We start from the raw sequence: 15,623 nt of genomic DNA, 5'->3' as shown, positions 1-15,623 counted from the left end.
GTATGACAGACAGAATTAGGTCCTTCTGGAACCCTTCAGGTATCTAGGTGGGAAATTGTAGGGAGAATTCTAAGTGGCATTTATGTGACTCTCCGCAGTGTCCCTTCCGGGGCAGTAATAGCAGTAGCAGTAAGGAATAACAAAGCTAAGGTTCAGGCCAGGTAGCCGCCTTACTTCATCTTCACAAGAACCTGATGAGGTGGAGAGTACCATTATGTCCATTTCACAGAAAAGAAAGCTGAGGCACAGGAAGATTGAGCCACTTGCATGGGCTTACAGAGCTGGTAAGTGGTGAAGCAGGATTCTGACCAGAGCTACTTCAGTGAGGAGGGGGAAGAATATCATGGAAGTTTCTAAAGCAGCACTGCTAGTAGCTTACCTGAGGAGGAGTGCTGTCTAGGAGAAAGGAGGCCCTTGGCCATGTGATCCAGTTTAGCTTCCATGGAGAGTCAGCTCTGATGGGAGTCGGGCTGGGTGGACAGGTCCGGGCCTGGCCTGGAGCTGGCCGGTCCTTGTGTCAGTCCAATTGGGCCATGGCCATGTCCCTCAGGCCTCCTGCCCATCCTTCCTGCAGAGGTTCAGGGTGGACTTTCAGTACAAAAGAAGGGATTTTTGCAGAGGGGAGGTGGAACAGGCTCGTCCATCTCTTTTCTGGCTGACTCTCAGCACCCCTCCCCCTGCCCAGTCCTTTCCCTGTCACCTTCCTGAAGCAGCCCTCTGCACCTCCCATGGGGGTTCTCTTGCCCAAAGGGGGTTCCCTGGGAAATGCTTTGGCTTTCATTTCAGGTTACAGGTCATCTTCAAGCCAGCTCAGTTCCCAGCGCCCTGTGAGTCACAGTGGGGGGGGGGGGGGTATTAGAGAGGCAAAAGACCCTGTCTTATCCTCACCTAAAAATAGCATTTTGGTGAGGAAAACAAGGCCTCACCAAAGAAAGGTACCGAACAAACACCCCAAAATCAACTCACCCCCTCCGAAGCTCTTTCTTCTGGTACAAGGCCTTTGTAAGAAGGTTTAAGAGTGGCCCTTGGCTCCCGAGGTGGAGGTGACCTGGAATTGGCAGGAGGGTCCCCTTCCAAGGGGCCGGGGCATTAACTATGGCAAGAATGAGAGCCCATGGCCTAGCTCTGCCGGGAAGGCCATTGTCAAAAGCACAGGGGCTGGCATGAGGCAGCCATGGGTTGAGCTTTAGCCTCTGACCTTTACCAGCAGTGTGACCTCAGCAAGTTACATGCTGTCTGAGCCTGACTTTCCTCCTCTACAACACTGGGAGAATGGCTCCTTAGGTGGCCGGCAGGAAAAAGCACGGGCAAATCATCTAGTTTTCCAGACATGCTCCCATTCCCTTTTGTAAACCCTGGTTTCCTCACCTAAAAATGAGGATAACTGACCTCACAAAAATGCAGACCCTACACACAAATGCAGCCGATATTTATTCAGCTTGCTCTGCTCCAGGCACTTGACTCTCATGGGTCTTTGAGCTTTATCGCCCCAGACATGGTCACTCTTCTCATTTTGTGATGGGGAACCTGATGCTCAGAGAGGTCAGGCAACTTGCTCCAGGTCACACAGCTAGGAGGTGGTGTATCGAGGAAGCGCTCCCAGGTCTTCCTGCTCTGCAGGCCCCTCACCAGGGTTAGCTGCTGCCCTGTGGTGGGGTGAAGTGAGCTACTGGGTGAGCTTATTCCTTGTTCCAGGCCTGACACTCGGGGGGCATGGGGGAGTGTCCAAAAACATTAGTCTCCTCAATCCCATACATCTAGGCTCAGATGGTTTATATTTCCATTCATCTGATGGTTTGACTCTTATTTTTTTGTCCTCAGAACCTTTGTTTTGGCATTATTAAGGAATAGAACTTTCCAGCATAACAGCAGTTCCAGTCCTAAAACTCAGACATATGTGTGTTCACCGGAAGACATACACTGGAATGTTCTCCACAGCACCATGCAGAATAGCCATGAGCAGTGCAATAAGGGAACAAATCATTGTCTTCGTGTACAAGAGCTAGTACTTGGCAATGAGAATGGACCAACCATTGCCATGCACAGCAACATGGAGAAATCTCACACACTCAATGTTGAGCATAAACTCACGACACGAGAAAGCACCCATTAAGATTCCATTTCTCTGAAATTCAAAAACTGGTTCCAGGGGTACCTGGAACCTGGGTGGCTCAGTGAGTTCAGCCTCTTCTTGGCTCAGGTCATGATCTCAGTGTCCTGGGATCTAGCCCCTCATCAGGCTCTCTCTTCAGCGGGGACCCTGCTCCCCCCACCCCCACCTGCCTACTTTTGATCTTTCACTCTCTCTCTGTCAAATAAAAAATTAAATCTTAAAAAACAAAAACAAAAACGAAACAAAACAAAAAACTGGTTCTAGCATTGGACCTTAGGGGACATGACTGAAAGAGAGTAAGAGGAGGCTCCTGGGGGGTCTGGGAATGTTCTGAGTTTTGAATTTGGGAGTTGGTTGCAAGAGTGTTCCCTTTGTGAAAATTAATTGAGCTGCTGTATAAGCATCAACATTGTTGCTGATGTGGTTGAGGACCTCTCCCTATTCCTTCCACTTTTTCCAACATTCCCATGCCAGAGGTAGCCAGTTTCTTGGAGCTGATAGGTAGCCCTCCAAGTAAGTTGTCACTTGGGTGTCTTGAAATTTTAAATAGAAGGTATCTTTCTGCTCCTTGCTTTTACTTTTTGTTCTTGGTGTTTATTTCATGCTGGGGAGATTAATTTAGGTTTGCTACATGTATCTCTGGGTCAATCATTGAAAAGGCTGGTGGAGAGCATTGTACTGTATCAGAGTGCCCTGGTTTCTTTGCCCAGCCTCCCTGTGATGGACAGTTGGGTTGTTTCTGAACTTTGGCTATTGTGGTCACACTGTAGCGGGCTTCCTTCTGTGTGCACCTTCCCTCCTCTCCCACCCCAGACCTCTATTTCTCTCTCCTCCTTTGCCTCCTGCTCAATCAAGTTGTTCCCCTTTCCCCCTGTGATTCTTCCACTCTGGAATCTTCTCCCCTCCCCATTTCCCAAATGCTCTTCCCCACCCTGCTTCCCAGTCTTTCTGACTCTGACAGACCCCTGGGGGGGGGGGTGTGTTGGGTGGAGGTGGTGGAGGGATATAAGGGGGCAGCCTTTTCCTTGGCCACAAGATAAATGATGATCTAAACAAAGAAATATTTCATTAAGGGTTGATATCTTAATGAACTGTGCCAGGAACCCTCAAGACTCTCTCTAGATGCCCCCCTTTTAAGGGAGGCTCTTAGCCCTGGGGGAAGCTTATCAGGTTACCATATTGCCCTGAGTAGAGGACCATGCACTGTGGGGAGCTGTCCCAGGGGCTGTGGGGTGGAAGGCACTCAGGACTGAGGGTGGGGCTCAGTTGCCCTGCTTGGTGCCAGGTTGGCTGGGTGCCTGGGTCCTGGGAGATATTTGCAGGGTCCCCTGCAGTCATTTCTGGGAACTCAGAGACTCAGGTTTGGTCCATGGGATGGTGGGCATGGGACTCTAGGCTGGTTGGTGGAAAATCAGTCATTAAGGATCAGGAAATGAACAATAACTTGACAAGCAATGAACAATTTCCCATCAATTAGAACACAGCATCTTTGGGTCAAGTGAGAGTTCTCTATGGAGGGATTTCCATGAAAGGAGATAGCAGGACACACCTAAAGATGGGGGTGGGGGAGGGTAGAGCACACCCACCCAGTGCCCTTCTGCCTCCCCTATGCAGGCACCCAGCCTTCCATGGAAGAGGAGGTATGCCTGGGGACAAGGAAAAGCCGAGGAGCAGGCACAGAAGAAAGAACCCCTCTCCCTTCATCCTTCCGGAGCTACCCCATGATTTCCTTCCTTGTGAAGACCCTAGGATTTTAATCCCAATTCTGGTACTTTCTGGTCTGAACCCCTGAAGCAAGGTGCTTAGTATGTTTCTTCTGAGAGAAAGGAGGGTCTGGCAGAGAGGTGGGAAGGAAGAGAAGTCACCTGGGCTTCTCCTTAGTGTCCACACAGGGTAGATTGGAGCTGGGTTGTTGTTCCTTGATTACCCATGGGCCTGCTGACACCACCTTCTCTCTCCTCTTTGGCACTCCTGTGGATGTTACAATGTGTTGTTGGCTAACTTTTATTTAATAAGCACCTAGAAACTTCGAACACATTCTACTGTGTTGTTAACTGTTTAATCATTTATGCCTCATCTTTCCAACTACATAACACACTGAGGTCAGTGGCTGACAATTGTAGCCGTTTTGGAATTTCCTGTTGCACCCAGCACGGTGTTTTTTGCATAGTAGCTGCACAGTAAATGCTTGTTGATTTGGTTTTTATTATGATCTGATACTTTAGAGCAGAGTTAAAAAAAAAAAATGAAAGCCTGATACACCTCAGAGCAAGTTGGTGCCCTGAAGGTATCAGCTGGGGGTTCTAGAACCTGGGCAGGAAACGTGTCTTCCTTGACTGGAGGGGCAGTGGAGGTGGGGGCAAGGGAGGTGAGGTGGGACTTGGATAGGAAATGGAACTAGGTGGCACTCTCACTCCCTGGGGGCCATCTCCTCCTCCCAAAGGGCTGTGTTCCCAGCTTTCCTCACTCCTCCCAGCTCCCTTCTTCTTGGTCCCTGAGGATGCCTTCTGAACTCTGTGCTGAGCAAGGGAAACATTCCTTCCCTGGGGAAATTTGAAGGTGTAGGGTTTGGGGTCTCAGCTGCTGGCACAGGGGGGTGAGATGGGATGTGGAGGAGGAAAATCAAAGGCAAAGTCGCCTCAACACTGGAAATAGCTACCACCTAGGAAGCTTCTTTAACCAGGAATTTCTGACATGTATCTCGGATCCTCACAGTGTCCTAATGTGTCCTAATTTCCTTCCTTCCTTCCTTCCTTCCTTCCTTCCTTCCTTCCTTCCTTCTTCCCTCTTTTTCTCTTCTTTCTTTCTTTCTTGCTTGCTTGCTTTCTCTCTCTCTCCCTCCCTCCCTCCCTCCCTTTCTTTCTTTCTTGGCATCATCCCAAATGGCAGAGGTGATGAATGTAATGTGGACATAAGGGGAGATGATAAGAGAGAGTTTTTCTATGTTCATTATTGTATGTGGTGTCTGGCTGGGCCCATGGAGTAGGTGTCCCACATTTTCCTGTGGCTTTCATACTCTGTTCCAAATCACATTTCATGTCAGGCCTAGGCTCCAGGGCCCACTTCCTTCCTGGTTCTTTTGTACCCTCTCTTCTTTCTGGTCTTCTCTTCTCCAGTCCCTTCTTTTCCTGATCCCTGGACCTCCCATCCCCAAGACCTCCCTCATGGTTGTTAGGCAGCAGGAAGTCGCTGGAGCCAGACATGGGAAGGCTGGAGTGAGGCTGGATCTCAGTTAGTGATGAATCACCTGTACATCAAGCACTGTATTAAGCATTCTTCTTCTGTGACCTCATTGTGCCTCCTAACAGCTCTCTGAGATGATGCAACAGAGGCAGTTGGTGCCCTGTTACTATGCCCTCCCCCTGACCACTTCCACTCCCAAGGCTTCTAATTGCCAGCACCTACCTGTCCTTGCCTGAGAGGGCTCCCTCTGGGCATCGAAGCCCACTTTACTACTGTGTGGGAGGACAGAAGTGTGGGGGCATTGACAGCTTCTGGGAGAGCCCACTGCCCATGACGTGTGAGAATTCGTGTATAAATACCCCCACTCCCTCATCCCTCTGGTGGTGTGTGTTATGTGCACATACCCAGGGAGAGCCCACCCTAGGAGCCGGTGAGATGGCAAACACTTGGTCGCCTTCCTTCCCTTCCATGTCTTACTTCTTCACTTCCCCACTGGTGTTTCCTTTACCTCCTAAATCAACCATGTGTACCGGAATAGTCATCTCAGGGCCTGCTTCTGGGGGAAACTGGCCTGAGTCCGGTGGGTACTGTTATTTTTTTTTTTTTGAAATTTGCATTTCCTTCATTGGGAGTAGTAGTATACAGCTTTCATAGGGATAAAGGCCAATCTCCTCCCATTTAAAAAAAAACGAGTCTAGTTGACACACAACATGACATTAGTTTCAGGTGTGCAATGCAGAGATCCCACAAGTCTGCGTGTTATGCTCTGCTCACAAGGGTAGTGACCAACTATTACAACACTCTTGACTCTATTCCCTATGCTGTGCCTTTCATCCCCGTGACTTACTCATTCCATAACTGGAAGCCTGTGTTCCCTTCACCCCATTTGTTCCATGCTCCTACTCCCATCCTCAGCTATCAGTTTGTCCTCTGTATATATGGGTCTGTTTCTGCTTTCTTTGTTTACTCATTTTTTTTTTAAATTCCACATTTAAGTGAAATCATAAGGGATTTGTCTTGTTTGACTTATTTCACTTAGCATGATACCCTCCAAGTCCATTCATGCTGTCACAAAATGGCAAGCTCTCATCCTTTTTTATGGCTGAGTACCATTCCACTGTGTGATTGTCTTCCTTATCCCTTCATCTACTGTCTTGGCTACTGTAAATAAGGCTGCAGTAAACAAAGGAATGCATATAGCTTTTCAAAGTGTTTTTGTTTTCTTTGGGTAAATATCTAGTAGTGGGAGTACTGATCATACGGTATTTCTATTTTTAATTTCTTGAGGAACCTCCATGCTGTTTTCCACAGTGGCTGCACCAGTTTACATTGAAGCAGGTACTGTTAATTGTCCTCACTTTGCAAGTGACAAGCCCACAGCTCAATGGAACACATACACAGTTCCACAGTCACGAAAGCAAAGTACCTGTGTCCACATCCTGGCTTGGTACCCACCCATTGTCCACTTCATTGCTCTACCGTTTGGCTTCTTGAGGGCCCTTGCTCTCTGCCCCCAGAAATCTGGTTCATTCTCTTTGGTTTTTTACCTTGAGGGATAAGAGGTGAAGAGCAGGTTGGAAGTGAGGAGTGTTTCCAGGCCACCCAGGCCTCCCTACCTCCCTGTGGATCACCACTGGCCATCAGAGCCAGTCCCTGGGTCACAGACAGAAAGAGAAGTGGTGAACACCGGCAGGGCTGGGCGACTGGAAAGAAGTGAAAGTCACCTGGAGGGCTGGAAAAGAAGTTGAGCCAGCGGTCCCAGGAGAGGCGGGATCAGGCTGAGTCAGTCTTTGGAAGACTCTGCAGCATCCAGAGGGCTGTGAGCACACATCCCTGACCCCAGGAGCCCCTATAAACACAGGAGAAGCTGAGGTGAGGAGATAGAAAAGGATCTCCCCCACCCCCATCCCCACCCCCGGAAAGGATATTTTGATAGTGAAGTTTGTTCAGCCTCAGAATGGGAAGACCCCTGTTGAGAACCTCCGGAACAGGGCACAAATTAGCCTGCCTCTTTATGAGTGTGGGATGGGCAATGTGCCTGGGGCAGGGATGACCTGAGCACCCCTCCCCCCAAGACAGAAGTTACTGGGAGGAAGTATCTTGAAATGTTCTACTTGTTGGGATTTTGTGACAAGTGTAGATTCTCCCAGAAGCAGACTCTGAGACAAAGATCCAAGCACAAGGGGTCTGTTGGGAAATGGTCCCAGGAAACACCAGTTGAGGAATGGGAAAATGAGAAGGAAGGCTGGGAACACACGAGAATGCTCCCTCCATTGGCTGGGACCTCGGGAAGGTATATGAGATAGGCCTCAGCTCGTCCATACCACGGGGCAGGGAAGATGCGGTCCTTAGCTATTCACCCCTCCTTTGCCATAGGTTCAGGGCTGTTTCCAGGCAATTGACCCTCCAGCACTTCCAGCTTGCCCTGAGCTGGAGCCAGGGGTGTTTCCTTGGCCAGAAAAACCCTCTGGCAAAGAGCAGGTGTTGTCCATCTAGAGATATGTGCCCGGAGATAATGGGCAGGGTGCCCACACCTGGCACACTTTGCCCTCTGTTCTCCTTGACTTTTCCTTTCCATGTGCTTTGTGAGCTTGTGTCATTTCCCACTGCCCCCCTCTTAAATGCTTGGTGTGGTTCTCAAGGTTCCAGCCTTGACCCACTGCTCTCCTCAATCTACATGTCTACATGGGACAATCTCACCCACTCTTGTGGTTTTAACCACATCTGTGGGTTGGTGGCTCTGAGGACAATCACTATCTTGGACCTCATTCCCACCCCTGTGTCGGTGAGCCAGTGATGGCATATTCAATGCGTCCCAGATTCTAATCATCATCTGTATCTAAAAACATGCCCCACCTTTGCATTTTCTCTTCAGTGATAGCATCATGATCCACCACTTCCAGAATATTCTCAGAGTCATTCCTTCCTCTCCATTCCCCACTCCTGGTGGTCTGGACCCTCATCATCTTCTCCCTGGTGTATCCCAGTGGCCTCCTTATTGACTCCCCACTCCCAACCCGATCCCTTTCCTGCACCTCCCTGCAAGCAGTGGCCAAAAGTTCTATCTTAAGGGCCAACCTGAACTTGTCATGCCTTGCTTAAGACCCATCTCCAAAGGGCTAAAATCAAACACGTTGGCCTGGTACATGAGTTTTCCTTTCCTGAACCTCAAATTCTATCCCTGGCCACTCCCAGCTCTGCCACTTGGGACTTGTGGCATGTGCCTACTCTCATGTCCTACTCTCTGCTTGGAATACCATTTCTTCTTTTTGCTTTCATGGCTGACTCTAAGACCCAGTTAAGATGACACCTCCTCTTGGAAGTTTTCCTTGAATGCCCAGAGCTAAGTTAGACATTCTTCTTCTGTGCTTTTGTCTCCATGCAAGCATCAGAAAATTCACTTTAAATAAGCTTATGTAACAATGGGAATTGACTGGCTCCTGTAACCAAAAAATCGAAGGGTATGGCTTACTGCAGGTGATGTGTGATCCAGGGGCTTGAAGCAATGCCGTTGGGTCCTCTATATTGCTTAACTCTGCCTTTCCCTGGGTGGGCTTTGTTCTTGGAGTCCTTGGAGGGAGTCCCATCAGCTTTAGACTCACATCCTGCCCAGTCCAGGCCAGTGAACTGTTTCAAGCAAACACTGGCTTGTCGGGACCTGTCTAGGAATTTACTTGCCTCTCTCCAAACCAATCAAAATGGCCAAGGGTTTAGCGTATTCTATTTTGGGGACTGGCAAACTATGGCCAACTTGTTTCTGGAATGGCAGAGTTCAGTAGTGGAGGCAGAGACGAACAAATGATTTCTGTAACAGGACAGTTAGTAAATATTTTAGGCTTACTGGGCCAAGAGGCTGCCTCAAGGATATTATGTAGGGACTTATATAACAAGAAAGAAAACAGACTTCCACAAAGTTTTTATTGATGGGATTATAATTATAGTAATAACCGAATATAATTTTTTGAAGTACACGTCTGCTAATGAAAAGAATGGGACTTGGGGGGAGGAGAGGGCTAACATTTTGTTTGATTGGAATTCAGAGTTAATGCTCCCTATCCATAAAATTGGTGGCAAATGTTCATCTATAAAAATCACCCTTGGGACACCTGGGTGGTGCAGTCGTTTGGGCATCCCACCCTTGGTTTTTTGGCTCAGGTTTTGATCTCAGGGTCATGGGATTGAGCCCTGCATCGGGCTTTATGCTCAGCTCAGAGTCTGCTTAAATGTTCTCTCTCCCTCTGTGCCATCCCTATCTCCATGCTTTCTCTCTCAAATCAATCAATCAGTCAATCAATAAATTTTTTAAAATTATTTTATTTATTTATTTGACAGAGAGATATATAGTGAGAAAGGGAACACAAGCAGGGGGAGTGGGAGAAGGAGAAGCAGGCTTCCTGCTGAGCAGGGAGCCTGATGCAGGGCTCAATCTCAGGACTCCGGGATCATAACCTGAGCCAAAGGCAGACACTAAACCGACTGAACCTCCCAGGTACTCCTGTGGGAGCATTTTATAAAGCGTTTCTTTATAAGACAAGTTCATGTCCATTAAGCCCCCCTAAACTTTGACACCATTCCCATAAAATAGGCAGGGCATGGGTGGTTGTGCCCTTTTCACAGAGGGGAAACTGAAGCTCAGAGATAAGTGGTTTGTCTGAGGTTTTGCAGAAAGGCGTCTCTGGGACACCTTAGAGGATTCTAAGATAGAGTCGAGTGGCATGTGCTATGTTGAGTAATTGAACAACTGTGGTATCCCCTGGTTGGGGGCCAGAAGCTGGCCAGCAGGACAGATGGGTCTGGACATAGCCCAGGAAGCTAGGTGTCCAGGTGGCTCTGTGACATTCAGTGGTCACCTGAGATGGGCCTGTGAACACAGGTGTTCAGGAAGCCAGTTCTGTCCAAGAATTCAGGGTTTAGACCTGTCTCCCTTATAATTCCCCATGCGATACCGGCTCGGTAGCCCTGGGCTAGAGAGAAATCAGGCTTTGGGCGAGAATTGCCCAGGGCCACAAACAAGGAGTCTGAGGAGCACTACTCTGGGTTCTGCATGCATGGGTGGGGTTTAAATCTTGATGTCGGGCTGACCCCGAGGTGGGGGCATGCTGTGGGCAGCTGGCAGCAGGACCAGCTCAGCCCTTCTTCAGGGCTGACCTGACCTCGGTCAGGCAGGACTGCCCAAGGTCAGGGAAGGGTTCTGAAGATGTGCAGAGGCAGCCAGGAGTGAAGGATGGATGCTGGATTCCTTTCCAGGATGATGGTAGGTGGATACCAAGTGTGTGTGTGTACACACTAGCATGCCCATTTGCACAATCCCTGGTCTTACACACATATTTACACGCCCCCATAGTCAGAGAGTCACACCCACACCCATCTTCACTACCAGGATCTCACGTACACATTCCCATAGTTTCCGCTCTTATTTACCCTCTCCCAAGTGTACACACACGTTCATACACTCGGGTGTTCATCTCCTCGGGTCTCCGTAACAAAGTACCACCGCCTGGGGGGCTGAAACAACAGAACCTTATTATTGATTATTACCCAATTTCTGCCTCCATCTTCACAGGGACATCTCTTTCCTAGGACCTGGGTCACATCGCTTCGGGTGCCGCAGGGACATCGCAGCATGACCTTGTCTTGAATGCGTTGACAACAGCCCTGTTTCCAAAGATCATAGGCTGAGGTGCCGGGGATTAGGACTTCACCGTATTAAAGCCATAACCACGCTGACGGCCGTAAATTCCCACATGGACATATCATGCTCCCACAGCGACACACAGATGTACATGCCATCAGGGCTCACCTACACTCACACTTTCCCATTGTCACAAAGTTCCACAGAGCCATACACACCCCCAGGATGGTACACGCATGCTCCGCACTCCCAGGGTCCCCTATCCCTCAGTCCCTGTCTCACGGATGGCCCCCCACACCCTCCAGCTCCTGCCCTGCTCCCACGCAGCCCCTGCCCTGCTCTCATGCAGCCCCTGCCCTGCTCCCACGCAGCCCCTGGCCCCACTCAGAGGCCACCCCGCCAGGGTCAGACTCTGAGACCTGGCACTTTCTCAGCCTCCCAGCCTCCCCCACCCACACAGTCTCTCCCTTTCTGACGCCTCCTTCATCCAACATGCCTGCCCAGGTCCCCAAACAACCCTCAGGGTGGGGAGGCATGGCACCCCAGCTGGGGCACCAGGGGGACTGTCCCTTGCTGTCTGGGATCAGGTGTCTCCCACAAGCCTGCTCCTTGCAGACTCCCACTTTCCCCTCTCAGTGGGGGGAGACAGACAGACAGACCCAGGGTACACACACTGTCACACTCGCACCCACGCCCCCACGGCAGCCCCACAGTGTGGTCTGTTCCTCATTATGGGCCAATGCGCCTGTTTACTCACCCAGCTGGAGATGGTTAGAGAGTGATAAATAATGAAAGAGAAAACAGGCTTTTCCCCTCTGCGGCTTCTATTTATGTAACATGTGTCACAGCTCACTCATAGACTTTGTTTCGGAGCTGGTTGCAGGAAATAGTTTATTTTTTCCGGACGGTGGCTTAGGGGGGTGGGGTGGGGGGCCAGGGTTTGGGTTTCTGGTCTCACGCCCATGGGAGTTTCAGGATCTGGCTCCCAGAGTCGTCTTCCCCTAGTGCCTCCACTCTCCGCCTCCCCCAATAACCTCAGGGGCAGATATCATGGCTCAAGCTACCTTAGAACAGGATTCTCCCATTCTTGGAAGGAGTGGTGGTGATTGGGGACTCTCCCAGCTGCCTCTGAAGCCCCCTCAAACAGATGGGCTTGTTTAAAGAGCCAGACAGCTTGAGGCTGGGACTCCCTGAGAGGTGACACTGGGAGAGGGGGCTTCCTAGGTAGCCTGCACCTGTTGGGGGACAGTACAAAAGGATTCATCCTATAAAATACAAATAAAAAGATCCATACCTTGTGCTCACTTAGCACTTATAGAAGTAACTCTCTGGGGCCCCAGCTTTCAGGAGCTGCTCCCTGAAGGGACAGGAGGGGAGGGCAGGGACCGGGAGGGACTTGCCATGGTCTGCTCAATGGGTTGTGAAAAGCCTGGACTTCCAACTCACACATCCCACTGCCCCCCTTCTCCCAGGGGCACCTCCCTTGGTAGAGTTCTGGTCAACTTAACCCATGTGAAGGCAGGTGCGAATAGTTAGAAGGGTGTGGGGTTTGGAATGTAGGGGGAATGTGAGCCCTCAGAGACCTGAAGTGGGCCCCCTCCCAGTCCTTCCCCCAAACACTAAGGCAGCCATCCTTTGGGGGATGGTCCAGGGAGGGAAGAAGCCGAGCCAAGTGGCCCTGCTCCCCAAGCCCCAGTGCAGGGAGATTCTTGGGAAGTTTGAAGGCAACCTGCTCCTCCTGAGCCTGTCTCCTTGAATGCCAGGGCTGGGAGCTTCTGTCTGACTTGACATGGAGCCCCAGTGGTATTTCAGACCATTGGCTGGGGAAACCCAGAGGTAGTGACCCGAGGAAGGCTGGGGCCACTGTGGAAGATGGGCCAGGAAGCCCCCAACTCCTGCAGACTGTAGGGGAGGCGTGTGTGTAGGTGGCCTGGGATTGGTCCTATCCAGTGGCTTTGGGTTCTCCCAGGACTGTCCCATGGGTTTCTCCTGGCTGGTAGAAGAAGCAGCCACATTCCCAAGACAAGGACTTTTAACACCGCCTGACAAACTTGAGACCACACAGCATGGACCTAGTACAAAAGAGAGAGCCAAGGAGGTGGCCTTCAAATCTAGTGGCTGTCAGAATCACGAGGGGGCCTATGAAACACTGACACCCAGGATCACCCCTGGGTGCTAATTCAGCAGGTGGAGCATGTCCAGGAATTGGCATCTGTGGCAAGTTCCTGGGAATTCTGAGACTGGTGGTTTCCCAAAGACTTGGAGGTGATAGTGCCCTAAGTGGACCCTGAAGGCAGCCCCTCCCTCACAGGTGAGCTGGAAGCCTTCTGGTTGGGTCAGGAGGGAATTTGACTTGTCCTGAAGGGCAGGAATGAATTGATCAGCAGAATGGTAAAATCAGTTTGGTTGGAAGGAAGGGAGGAAGAGAGGCAGGAGGAAGGAAGGAGAGAAAGGAGAAAGGAGAGTTTACTCACTGTCTCTTAGGTGCCAGGCATACGTATATGACATTTTGATCTGACTGTTTTGACTTCTTGACATTTTTTCCCATTTGTGAAACCTAAAGTGTTGTCAACATTCTATTTCTTATTACTGCACTACAATGCTACAAACAGTAATGTTGCCGTGTTACTGAGGAGGACACTGAGCCTCAGAGAGGTTTAGTAACTTGTCTAAGGCCACCCAGCTAAGTAAATCCTGGCAACAGGAAGAGCCAGTGCTCTCTCTCAAAGCCCACCCAGGCTGCATCCCCGTCTCAGAGCTTTCTGCCTGAAGGCAAATGCCCAGGACAGGAAGCTGAGTGCCTGGGGTCTCAGGTACTACCTTCCAATTTAGTCCGGGGAGTAGTTGTGGGCCTGAGGAGGCTCCAGGAAAGAGGAGCCAGGTGAGGGGGGGACTCAAGGAGCACCCCTTTCTGGGTTTCCAGGAGCCTCCCATACCTCTGTCCCCTTGGCAGTATAGGTACATCACGGGCTGGCAGATGGGAGTGTCAGAGGGGCAGGGCCGGCCAGAGCCCACTAGCCTGGATGTTTGTTCATGTTGTGGACTGAGCTTGATTTCAAATGCAGGGACTTAACAATTTCACCGAGGCCCTACTCAGACCCCCCACAGACGCTCACCTGAAGACGCATGCTCTCAGCTCACTCCCCTTCATGAAGACCCAGAAAATACTCTGGACTCTAATGTCCCCAGTGGGTGGTGACAAGAATAGTAACAATCATCCTTAAAGCCCAGGTGTTCAGACCATGTCTTCATCTTGGTCCTGCAAAGTAGCTTTTGGTATAACCTCCCCCATCTCCCACCTCCCACTACCTTGTAGATGACAGAGATGGGGCTCAGAAAAGCCAAGTGACTGGCCTGAGGCCACACAGCATTTGCATGGTGGAGCTGCGCTGGGACCCGGCCCATATGCCCAGCTCACACTTCATTCCTTTCACCAGGCTGTCTTTCCCATTTCTCTCCCAGCACCCAGCACCTAGGAATGTTCCACAGGTCAACAGATGAGCGCATATATACGGTTTTCTCATCTACATGAGCAGGGCAGACCGTAGCTATCCTTTCCGCAAATCCACTCTGAGCTATGATCTGCAGGCAGACTCAGAAAATCGCAGATCCCTCTGCCTCCTCCCTAACCAGAACCAGAACCAGCTTGAATTCCCTGGGCTCTGGCCTCAGTTTCCCCTCTCGGACCGACACATCTGAACAAGACTTCACCACCACTGGAGGAGACCAGCAGCTCTGGTGGGGCTCCTGCCCGAGGTCTGACCCTCGATCTGGAAGCCTCTGGGGTACAGCCGCCTCCATCCTCCCCTCTTCCTGCGAAAACGTCAGGCCTGGCACTGCCCCCCTGCCACCCCCTCTCCCTGCAGCCCCCTGGGAGCCCAGGCTTTGCTTGAGGGCAGCGAGTGAAGCGGGCTGTAACAGAGAAACCTCAGGCTCCTCTTTAGAAGTCCCCCGAGGAGGCAGATCTGAGGAAAGGCTGCCGAGAAGGCGCCTGCAGCAATGTCAGCTTGAGAACAACCCAGCTGACAGGATGCTGAGCGGGGATTAAGGTCGGGATCAGGGAAACCAGGGAAATGAAGGCAAGTTCCCTGCTCCCCTTGCCGCCACCGCGATGATGCTGGGTTTGTCTTCTAGTTTATTCTCACTCTGGGAAGGTGGGCAGGGAGGGAAGTGGGCTGGGGCCCCGTGGGGAGGTGGGGGAAGGACAGAGGAGAGAGGAGAAGGGCAGGTAGCTAGCCAGGTGGAGGATGGCGGAGAGCAGAGGATGCCGGGACCTCCTTCGGATCTCAAGGGCTCAGGGGGTCTGGCACATGCATGGGGCTGGGCGGGGGTGTTGGTGCTCGCCTGGGACCCTTTCCTAGAGACTGTCTCCAGCGGGCCAGCCACCCCACCCCTCCGGGAACTGTCCCCCCAATGCAGAGCCTGCCCTGAATGTTGGTGGCAGGACCGAGGAGGGCAGAATCAACCAGGACATTGTGGCAGATGCCAGATGCCCTCTGGATAGGGGGTGAACCTGTCTCCACCCACTGACAAATGGAAGATCCCCTCTTTTGGGGAAAGGCCATCACCCTGACCTGCCTAGTCACCCAAGTGTCACCATAGCCCAGTGAAATGGGCTTCTGAATTACAGGTCAGCCAGTGTGGCAGAATACCAGTGAAAACTCACTGTCACAGGTGGGCTGGTTCAGAGTGTGG

The sequence above is a fragment of the Martes martes genome (genome assembly GCF_963455335.1).
Source record: "Martes martes genome assembly, chromosome: 6".
Classification (NCBI taxonomy): Eukaryota; Metazoa; Chordata; class Mammalia; order Carnivora; family Mustelidae; genus Martes; species Martes martes.
Note: the sequence above shows the minus strand (reverse complement) of the source record.